Raw genomic sequence first — 12,217 nt, forward strand, 5'->3', positions numbered from 1 at the left:
AAAACATAAAATTTTAATCACAGTTTATATAATTAAAAACTTTTAACTCAATGTATTATATTATAAATTGTTGAGTTACTTTAAAAAAAATATTTATTACTCATTAACTAATTCAAGAATATTACCCTGACACCGGGGTTGGTAAGTGATTTACATTTTGAAGTTGAAATATTTTCCAGTAGAAATGTTACGATCGCGGTATTTATTTTGTATTTGTCAGCCTCAGATTATTATTTCAGTATTCGGCATCAGTGAGAATATGAGTACTTCAGGACTAGGAAAGTAATCAGTAAGAGAAAATATCTGTATCTTATATGAGTACTATCTGTCATCAGTATTTTTGGTTCTCAGTAACCGTTACAGATACTGGAGAAAAGTAACCGTTACACAGTACTGGTTACTGAAATACCGTCTCACCTATAGACACAACTGTTGCCACACAACGCTTGGTGATAACATGAAGTTTGAAGTGTCTGAAGAAATCACTGAAAGTTAAGTTAACCTTGAAAGGAGATTACATTAATTATAGGGTATACTACAATCTATTTCCTCAATTAAATGCCGACGAAATTAGATGCTCCCTGTACAGATAATGTAGTTTAGCGTTATACTGTCGAAGTTAAAGGGCTGTTGCGAAATAAAGAGTTCTTCCGTAAGCAAATAGCAATAAAAAACGCTAATAGCTTTTTTAGGCTATTGTAAAAATTCTGTTTCGGTAAGTTTGTACTGTGTTACGCAAATAAAAAGAGTTTTTCTGACAACTGCCTCTCGTTTTCCAACTATAACGTTTCAGCAAGTTTGCCGCTCAATAGTTTATTTTTCTCAACATTAAGTTTTGGTTTGCTATTCCTAAACGTGAGAATTTTAAGTTAAGTGCACTACCTTCATATCTTTGAAAAACAGCTCATAAAAGGATAAAAGACTGAAAAAATACACTAAGGTTGAGTTGCAACAGAGATAATGCTTGTTTCTCACCGCAATTAAAGACCCTAAACGAATCGAATTAACACTTCCGTTCAAATATTTTATTTTCGAACCTGATTCAGGAACTGGTGCTCGTCCAAAGACACAGGTTTTCCAAAGGCTGCCAAATGATCAGCCTATACATATTGAAATTAACGCTTCCGCTCAAATATTTATTTTTGGACCTGATTTAGGAACTGTTGCGCATCTAAAGACAAAGGTTTTCCAAAGGCTGCCGAATAATCAGTGTATAAAAATCAAAATAACGCTTCCATTTAAATATTTTATATTTTGAACTAATACTCATTGGAACTGGTGCTCATCCAAAGACAAAGGTTTTCCAAAGACTGTTGAATGATTAGCCTATACAAATCGAAATTAACGCATCCATTCAAATATTTTATTTTATGACCTGGTTCAGGAACTGGTGCTTGTCCAAAGACAAAAGTTTTCCAACGGCTACCGAATAATCAGTCTATAAAAATCTAAATAACCCTTCCGTTTAAATATTTTATTTTTGAACCAAATTCAGGAACTGGTGCTCATCCAAAGACACAGGTTTTCTAAAGACTGTTGTATGATTAGCTTATACAAATCGAAATTTACGCATCCGCTCAAATATTTTATTTCTGACCTGATTCAGGAACTGGTGCTCGTCCAAAGACAAAGGTTTTCCAAAGGCTGCCGAATGATTAGCGAAAAGCAAGGACGAGTGGGAGTGAGGGGGAGGGGGTAATTGAGGCACTTGAGAGCGATAAACAGGACATGATTGTTGAGGGCATTTGAGTTGAATAGGGGCATCCGGCGAGGACCAAAATACTGCCCATATTATCATAAACATCCAGAAGTTACATTCAGACCCAAATGTGTCTCAAGACGGCCTTAGGGGGAGTTACAGGTGTAGGAGGATGAGTCAATCTTCAATAATGTTGTTCAACAATTTCGACGCAATTTGGAATTTTCCAGAACAGAATTGCAACTCAACAAGTTAATATGCCGGCCTGTTAGATTAAGTTAGTTCGGCCTCCTAATTAGCACTAATTAACTTCGATATCTAATTAGCGACGCGCATGAATTGATTAACAAGATTTCCTCCGTCTCTACTTATTATTCAGTGATAACTTAACTTAAAGTAACTAGCATGTATTAATTTTATTATATCAACGCAAGGCTAGGTTGCCGATAAGTGCCTAGGAACCACCAAGTGTACAGCGTGGTCAAAATATCCAGGACGATAACATTCCTGGAAATCTCATCAACAATGAAAAGCCCTGTCGAGATAGTTTTCTAATAATGTTTCTAAAACAATAATATCACATCGTGCCATATTTACTTACTGCCAATATGATTATTATGATACAAGGGGCTGAATGTTATTATAAATATAACTATACAATTTTTAACTATAGATTTTTTACACATTAAACTTCAATTCCAAAACCGATAGTACGAAAATAACGAACGGAAATAGACTATAATGTTTCGATTAGTGTAGCAACGATTTGCGTTGTATTTTTAAGCACACAAATTGGTTTTTCTTGGAATCGATGGAAATATTTCCTCAAGACTTAAATCAATCTAATTTCGGTGGAGGCAATAATGGGAGTGCATCTAAAGGGTTGAACATATGAAATGGTATTTTTCCTCACGTCATATTTTTCTTAACTTTTAAACCATCACGTTTATAAACGTCAAATCACCAGTAAGTATATATATATATATATAGAAATGTTCCCTAATTTAGAAATTTATTGATTTATTGTTTGCCGCGCTTGTTTTTGAGGATATAGATATGGAAGGTACGTTACCAAAAGGGTTAAAAACTGAAACGATAATTTTTCTTACATTATATTTTTCCAAGCTTGAGATACTTAAAGCCAACAGACATAGGCAATAGTCAGTATAATATGTTTGTTATATGTATATATAAATATATAAAGACCCTTTCAGAGGGCGGCCTTTGGCCCCTATACCTAGGTAACTGAGGTCGCTTTAACTATGGCTTATGTGTAAAACGGTCGGTTTTAAGTAACTCAAGCTTGGAAAAAAATAAAATAAAATTGTTGTTTCGGATTTTAACCCTTTTGATACCGTACCTTCCATATCGATATCAACAAAAACAAGTGCGGCTGACAATCGATTTCAAGAAAGACCAAATTGTGTACACGGTGTGCGTCTAGACTATATAATGAAACAGTTGTTTTAGACAACACTTCTTAACAGTGAACAATTAATTTTATCCCACAGACACGAACACAACCGATCGGATTATGGGAGAGTAAGCGCGGAAATTTAAATGTCATAAAGGGCCGGTATTACCGTTGGGACCGATAAAAACCGAATTTGCATAGAGTTAAACAGCTTCAAATCAAATCAAATCAAATCAAATTCTTTTATTGCAAGGGACAACATGTATTGAGTTGCATAGCAAACGTCAATATTGTATGAGTCTATTCTAAAATTTTAAACATTCATACCACATTACCTCATTCAAACATACAGTTTTACAATCCCGCATCTTTCATTCCTGGCCAATGAAACCCACTTCAAACATTGGAGTCAGTCATTCCAATTGTGTGGTCTCCCCAGTCGAATTCAAAAAAACTCATCTGCATTATAAAATGCATGCGACACCAAAAGGCGTTTGAGACGAGCTTTGAACGCCTTGGGCGTTGGGGTAGTTTTTATAGAGTTGGGCAGTCTGTTGAGGAAATTAAACACCTGCTTGCGAAGGCAAGCGTTCACAAACTACCGTTCTGTGTCTTCCCGTACGGTAGTTTTCTCTGCCTCGTGTCTCATACATGTGTATGTCCCGGCCTCTGGTTAAGGCACATTTGTACATACAAAAACATGGTTGTTTCTAAAATGTAGAGACACGGCAACGTCAACAGCTGCAATTTCTTGAAAACCGGCCTCTGCACGACTCTCTGTAATTGATTTTTGCGATGATTCGAATCGATTTTTTTTTGAAGTCTGAAAACTCTCTGGAAGAGAGTGTTTGCACACGCTCCCCACAGAAAACCAGACCGTAGGACAAATGGGGATAAATCAAGCCGTAATACGCCGTTATCAGTACCTGACTCGGGCAGTATTTTGCTAAAGACCTCAGAACGAAAATTCCTGAGGAAATTTTGGCACAAACGTGGTCAATATGATCATTCCAGGTCAACCCTCTATCAAGGTGTATTCCCAGGAATTTTGAAGAGCAGACTTCGTCCAGTGTGGAGTCCCCCAAGAAAACTACGGGTTCACCAAGGTTTTCCACCACACGCAAAGAAAAATTCAAAACATTTGATTTTGATGAGTTTGCTGTGAGATTGAGGCTGTTGAAGTGTTGGACACAGTTGTTGATGTCAACAAAAGCCTGTTGTTCCAAACTTCACTGGATTTCCCACTGAAACAGAGAGTCGTATCATCAGCATACTGCACTAGTTTTCCATGCCGAAGTGATGATCCTATGTCGTTGACATAGAGCAGGAAAAGCACAGGACTGAGTATGGATCCCTGTGGGACACCATAATTTCAGTTTTATTGGCCTGGACAGTTGATTTGAAATTTGGACAACTTGGGATCTGTGGCTTAGGAATGAGCTAAGCCATTCAAGGGGCACGCCTCGAATGCCATGAGACTCAAGTTTGTCTAGCAGTGTGTTATGGTCAACGCAGTCGAATGCTTTGGACAGGTCAAGAAACACACTCATTGTGTGTTTCCGATTTCTATCCCCTCCACAATCATATCAACAAGACTAACAACTGCGTCAGTTGTCGATTTGCCCTTTCTGAACCCAAATTGTTCATCAGAGAGCTGATTGTATTTGTCCAAAAAAGAAAGCATTCTTATGAGAAAAAGTTTTTCAAATATTTTGCTCAATACTGGCAAAATTGAGACAGGCCTATAATTATTGATAGATAGCGGATCGTCTTTCTTAAATATTGGGACAACTTTAGCGACTTTCAGGAGGGAGGGGAAAACTCCACTTTGGAATGAAGAATTTATCAGTTGGGTTAATGGCCTCACTAAGTGCTTGAAGACACTTTTAATGAGCCATGTTGACATCAGATTTAAATCGTTTGATTTTTTGGCTGGGAGCTGCTGAATAATTCGTTTAAGCTCATCCTCAACAACAGGCGCCAACACCATGGAGTGTGTGGGGCTCTGTCTTCGCGAGGGGCGTACTTGAGGTTCAGATGGTCGAGGACTCAGCCCACCAGCAACGGTTGCGAAAAAACCCGTTAAACTGGTTAGCAATCTCAGTTGCATCTTCCTCAAGTTTGTCCCCAATTTTAATTTTGATTTGCTTGTGAACTTGTGATTTATTGTTAATGATGCTCCAAGTTGTTTTTGAAATGTTTTTGGAAGAGAGAATTGATTTGGAGACATCATAATGCTTTTGCAGCTTGGATCACTTTTCTGTAAATGCTTTTATATTTCCTAAAAAAAATTTTGAAGTTATCATTTGAAGTATTTTTATAAATTTCCGAGAAAAACTTTAATTTTTCTCTAGAAACCAAAATGCCTTTAGTGATCCAATGTTTGTTGTTTGATTTTTTTTCGCAAACACTAATTTTTCTGGTAGGGCAGCAGATGTTAAAATGAAAATTTAGAGTGTCGTTAAACGTTTTGAATTGCTGCTCTACAGGATCAGATGAATTTAGAAAATTCCATGTCTCTTTAGACAGGGAAGTGTTGAGGTGAGCGATGTTTTCTGGCCTTACGTCTCTTACTGTTTGTGTACTTTTGGGCTCCCTTTCTAATTTTTATTCCACTTATTATGACCTCTTGGCCATAGTGGTCGGAAATCGCTGTGTTTACCACAGACACTGCGACACTTGAGTGATTGGAGATGACGTTGTCGATAGCCGATTTAGTTGTAGCCGTAACTCTCGTCGGAGTGTTGACAAGCAACTCAAGGTTGAATGACCTCAATAAATCGACTAGTCGAATGGTGGACTGATGAATTTTGTCCAACGCGTCAATGTTAAAAATCCCCCATTACGACGAATTTCTGACGTTGGTTAGTCAGTTTCGTAAGTAATTGTTCGAATTTTGAAAAGAAAGTGTCCTTACATCCGCTGGGAGACCTGTAAATTCCGATCACTAACAATTTAGATTTGTTTGTTTGCAAATTGATTCCTACTGCTTCAAAGTCTTTTTCGGCTAAATCTTGGATCGGAAAGGGGGAGAACATGAAATTTTGTTTCAGAAAAATTGCAACGCCCCCTCCTTTGGAGTGAGGTCGACAAAACGCGCAAGCCAATTTGTAATTTGGAATTTTGTAATGTGCGAGATTTTCCTCGTTAAACCAGTTTTCAGTTATCACAAGGAGATCAGTTTTTTTTGATCCTCGCACATGAGTTGGATTTCTTCCAATTTGTTGGTTGCTGATTGTGCATTTTGGTGAAGCAGTCTTATTTCAATTTCTGGGTGATTATTTGAGATTTTCCGATTTTGTTTGTTTTTGTTTGTCAATTTGGTCCTATGAGTTGAAGCGGGGTCCCTAAAAAAACAGATTCAACGTGTGATGTTGATGGTCTATATTGTCCTTCAGGCACTGTAGCAAGAGGAGCCATTCTCACCACATCCGCGTAGCTATCGAGCTGGAAAACCGGTGACCCGGGGCGGAGGTGAGCTGACCAGCGGAGGCGGCGGTGGTGGGGTCTCTGCTGGGGTGGCCTGGGAAGAGTGTTGGAGCTGGGAGCCGGTTGAGTAGGGGGCACTCCAGGCTGTAGCCCTATCCCTGCACGTGCCGAGAGGACTCGCCAGATGGTCCAGAATAAGCTCGGCCAGTAGACACTTGCCCTCAGGCCCAAGGTGCATTCCATGCCCAGTGAACCACCGCCTACTGATGGAGTTGAAGTTGAGTAGATGTAGACGTTTGTGTCTGACACACAACTCTTCCATATAGTTGTTCACCAGGCGGGTTTGTTGGTTCACTGGGTGGCGGGCAGGTAGGTCGTGTCTATGGGGGACAGTAGCCAGTAACACACTGGCCGGGCCTGTGCGGGTTGAGGATGTGCTGCTCGAGGTCTCTAAAGATGGTCTGAGACTCTCCGGCTGCGATGTCGTTGGTACCGGCAAGTATGACGCAGCAGCTCCTCGATGGCGGTGGAGATGCAGATGTAACAGCACCCAGCTTGGCCCCAGGCTTGCAGACACCCGTCACTGAAGTCCTCAGATCCACTCGTTGTTGGAGAAGAGCTGCTAGACCACGCGCGTGGCTGTCACCCTCGATCACCACCGAGCTGAAATCCAAGGTTTTTCGTGACCCCATGTTGTCTGATTGCAATTGGCTAGTTTTCACTCTATTGCTATTTTTCTGTCTTGCATGTTGTTTCTTCTTTGCTTTGTTAATATTTCTACTATTGGATTTTATATTCTTGTTGACTTCTTGTTTTTCTATTTTCTTGTTTATAGTTTTTGATCGCGAAGGGATTGTATTTTTTTCTTCAGGAAGTAAATGATAAACGATTTTGCAGTTTTATGTGCAGTTTCCTGTTTTTCTGGATTGTCCATTCGCCATCGCCTTCTTTGAAGCATTCACAGGTTTTCTTTTCAGCTCTTAGTGCAGCAACTTCCGCTTCAAGAAACTTCGATGGTCGTTCTAAGGCTAGCCAGCAAGTTCCGATTTTCAGCGCATCGACTGTCCAAAGACAGCCGATTGATTCGCACTGAACTGCCTGATCTCTTGTTAGTGGCATTGCCTTGACCTGCGACAAACACCCGGTCAGTGAATTGAAGCAACCGTGTATCCGACTCTATTGAGTGGTTTAAAAATTTTCTTCCGGTCCTCCTTCAGTAACTCAAGCTTAGAAGCGAGAGTGTCAGTTTTTGGCGCCCCGCCCCCGGCAAAAACTTATATTTTGCCGCTCGGTATTTAACATTAGCGCCGCTCATAATTGGAGGGTTTTGTGTTCTGTGTGTGTTTTTGCCGTGGAGCCTTTGTCACACAGGAACACTTAGAGAGTGTGTCTTTGCCGTGTGATATAATAAAGACACGTATTCAATCGTCACGAAATTAAGTTTCCCGTGTTTATTTAATTCCGATAATCTGTTTGCCCTACAAACTTTGTCTGCTCGCGTTTTTAAGACTCTTTATTAAGTAGATTTCGTATTAAAAATCAGCTATTACAACTGTCCTATTAAGGCAAGTTCAAGAATGGCTTAATTTTATTGTGACCGTATCAGATGAAGCTACAAAACTTCACACAAGATACACGACGAGTAAATTTAACATTTTTAGCGTAAGTATATATCGATATGCACATCATTTTAAAGGGCTAGTCAAGCAAAGAAGTATGCCGTAAACCGCACTCCAAAAGCTTTAACCGTTACGAAATGGTGGCGGTAGATTGGTAATGGTGACCAATAGAGAAATAACCCCTAAAAAAAGAATTGATCGTCAATTTTGGTGGTGGTCAAATTAACCGTACCAAAAGGGTTAAAGTATGAAATTGTGCTTTTAAAGATCTTATCTTCTCAGATTGACACACTAAAACCAACTTTCAAACTCGTAAATAAAATTCAAACTAATGTCATATAATCATATACAGCAGATTCTTAAATTGGCGACACCATGTCTCTTTGATCTAATTATCCAATTTAATGTTTTTATTATTTATAAATCTGGTGGTTAGGTTTAACTGTGTAAAGCCAATGGCGTATTGTAGTGGGTACAACGGTTATTGCAAGATAACCGAATCAAGCAACGTCGAGCGTGGCTGCTGCTTGGATGGGTGACTGCTGAGCGACCCTGTCCTTGCAAGCAGCCCGCCTGCCCGGCCATTGGTGGTGGTTCGGAAGTCACCATTAAGCCGTTGGTCCCCAGGTTAAGTGTTAGAGAGGGCTTCTTAGCCCTAACTTCGCCTGGTAAAATAATACATCTTTTACTTTATCATCATACTTTACTTTTACTCTTTGAGGCAAGGAAAAATATAATCTCAGGAAAATATCATTTTATATTTTTTACACCCGCCAATTTCGATATCCACCGAAAGTGGCGTGGCTGCCGATGTAATCGGTTTATTGTTCGAACCAGATGGTGAGGATTGTTTGATGCTGAGACTACTCAAGATCCTCAGAATGAATCCGCGGTGAAAGTGTTGCCTATATATGTTATAGTCAGACCGTTATTGTAGAGTAGTTTAACCTTCCAGAGACATAATAATAAATACAATATTGAGTGCACAAAGAAACAGCACTGGTAGAAAGTACTACAGGAATGTCACCTTTAACACACATAATCCTAAGTAGCATGGAAGATATTTAATACCAATTTATTGACAAAAAAGAATTGTAATCCATCCGTGGCGTAGTTACTTGTTTAATACTATACTTGCTCGTTACAATAAAGAGTCAGCAATTGCTGGAACCCAAGCTAAATTTTATCACCCCGGCGTATCAAATTTCGTTATGGACCACAAGATAATTCATGTCTGAAGTGTCAAGGAGATGAAAATTTAAGGCTTTGGTTACATTGTTAGGTTCTTGAAGCGACAGGAAAACAAATGTTTGGAAACCTACCGAAGCCTATTATTCGGAAGGGTGGAAAAATGTCATTTGGGTCTGTCTTTCTGAACAAACGTACTTGTAGTTCAGCACTAAGCATCATTTATATAAATCCACCATCGAGTGATATAAAGAGTGGCTCACGTTTCTCCATTAGATTTAGCGAGCATTTACCGTAGGCCTAATGGGTAACAATAATTTCAATGAGAAAATCGGAGAATAAATAAATTTGTAATGAAACTGAGTACAATCTTATGGGAGTTTAAAATGCAACAGAGGAACCTGTGTAGTCTGACTATCTTCACGATATCACATGTAGGCTTTAAATTTTATGAGACTTTATTTCAACGTAGACCAGAATGAATTATATGATGATGCGTGTTCACCCATCACATTAGGTTGAGCGTCACTGAAGCCTATCACTCACTACGCTGGCACAATTTCTCTTTTGTCTACCGAGGGATATACGCATTTCTTTCCCGTATGGTTGTCTGTAAGCATGTGCTGGACATGTCAAGAATAAAATTAGTTACACACTTGAAACATTTAATTCAACGATACCTGTTATGCGACACGTGTAGTTAGCTGTGTTGTGAAAAGGTGCACAGCGAAAAAAGCGCACAACGATAAAAGCGCACAGTTAACCAGCCCCTATATTCTTAGAAATAAGGAATGTTACGCACACAGAGCGCTCGAGTGATTCGAGCTTGATATATACTATATAGCCTACTCCTTACTTTGTAGCAGCTAGTTAAATACACTTTTCGAACATAACTCTGAAATCTAAAATTTTAATGTACCTAATTACGGATCAAAGAAGAAAAAAAGCGATAAGATTATTTTGAGAGCAATCTATGTTTATAAGAACGAAACACAGCCCGTAAATGTAGGCTTTAGAGGTTTTCAATATCCCGAAGTCAAATAAATGGATTTCAATTATCGTCATTGCATCTAATCCAGAATTAGCATATTTTAAAATAGTTTATCGTTTTGGGAAACTATACGTTTTACTGGCATCGGAACCAAAATAGGTTGGCAATAACACCAAAATTTCAAACTTATACATTCAAAACTTACCCTTGGAGCCTACTGTACAGGATGTAAAACAATTCAAATGAAATGACTTTACTTATTTAATGATTTTACTAAAATAGTTTATCGTTTTGGGAAATTATACACTTTACTGACATCGGAACCAAAATGGGTTGGCTATAACACCAACATTTCAAACCTATACATTCCAAACTTACCCTTGGAGCCTACTGTACAGGATGTAAAACAATTCAAATGAAATTATTTTATTTATTTAATGGTTTTACTAAAATAGTTTATCGTTTTGGGAAACTATACGTTTTACTGGCATCGGAACCAAAATGGGTTGGCAATAACACCAAAATTTCAAACTTATACATTCCAAACTTACCCTTGGAGCCTACTGTACAGGATGTAAAACAATTCAAATGAAATGACTTTACTTATTTAATGATTTTACTAAAATAGTTTATCGTTTTGGGAAATTATACGCTTTACTGACATCGGAACCAAAATGGACTTACCCTTGGAGCCTACTGTACAGGATGTAAAACAATTCAAATGAAATTATTTTATTTATTTAATGGTTTTACTAAAATAGTTTATCGTTTTGGGAAACTATACGTTTTACTGGCATCGGAACCAAAATGGGTTGGCTATAACACCAACATTTCAATCTTATACATTCCAAACTTACCCTTGGAGCCTACTGTACAGGATGTAAAACAATTCAAATGAAATGATTTTACTTATTTAATGATTTTACTAAAATAGTTTATCGTTTTGGGAAATTATACGCTTTACTGGCATCGGAACCAAAATGGGTTGGCTATAACACCAACATTTCAAAATTATACATTCCAAACTTAACCTTGGTGCCTACTGTACAGGATGTAAAAACAATTCTAAGTAACATTAAAATGCTTAATGAACTTAACAGTACTACGATTATCGCAGCACAATCGTGAACGGTTCGCTGGCTGCTCTGGTTTTTAGGTATTTAGAATATCACCTCGCCTGCAGATCAATACGCGGGTTCGAGGTAATTAGAAAGCGGTAATGAACCGAAGCGGTCTCACGCAATACGGCAATCATATGATAATGAGTCGTTACGTGACTGCGAAAAACAGCTGTTATTTAAAACCGCGATCTATCTGCGCGCTGTAACAGCGCGGGACGGAAGCGCTGTAACATGTCCAAGTGGGGCTCTGAGAATTGATTTAGTTCTATGGACGGTATGGATTATGTTTTAGTATTACGGATATGGACGAGTTGGACGGTACTTCTCAAAACTGTGCAGATAACCCATCTTTCACCAAAGTCCAGATAACCCATATCTCACCAAAGTCCAGATAACTAATATCTCATTAAATTCGTGATAATCAATCTCTCACAAAAGTCCATATAACCAAGTTCTCATCGAAGTCCAGATAACCAAGCTATCATCACAGTCCAGATAACCCATATCTCACCGAAGTCCAGATAACCCATATCTCACCAAAGTCCAGGTAACTAATATCTCATTAAATTCGTGATAATCAATCTCTCACAAAAGTCCATATAACCAAGTTCTCATCGAAGTCCAGATAACCAAGCTATCATCAAAGTCCAGATAACCCATATCTCACCAAAGTCCAGATTACTAATATCTCATTAAATTCGTGATAATCAATCTCTCACAAAAGTCCATATAACCAAGTTCTCATTGAAGTCCAGA

The 12,217-nt window shown here is 38.5% G+C and overlaps 1 protein-coding gene across 4 annotated transcripts in view; it reads right to left on the reverse strand.

Moving 5' to 3' along the window:
- LOC124366361 (POU domain, class 6, transcription factor 2-like) overlaps positions 1 to 12,217 on the reverse strand; it is a 187,338-nt gene that overhangs the window by 144,273 nt on the left and 30,848 nt on the right. The window lies entirely within an intron of this gene.

Source organism: Homalodisca vitripennis, chromosome 7 (genome assembly GCF_021130785.1).
Source record: "Homalodisca vitripennis isolate AUS2020 chromosome 7, UT_GWSS_2.1, whole genome shotgun sequence".
NCBI lineage: Eukaryota > Metazoa > Arthropoda > Insecta > Hemiptera > Cicadellidae > Homalodisca > Homalodisca vitripennis.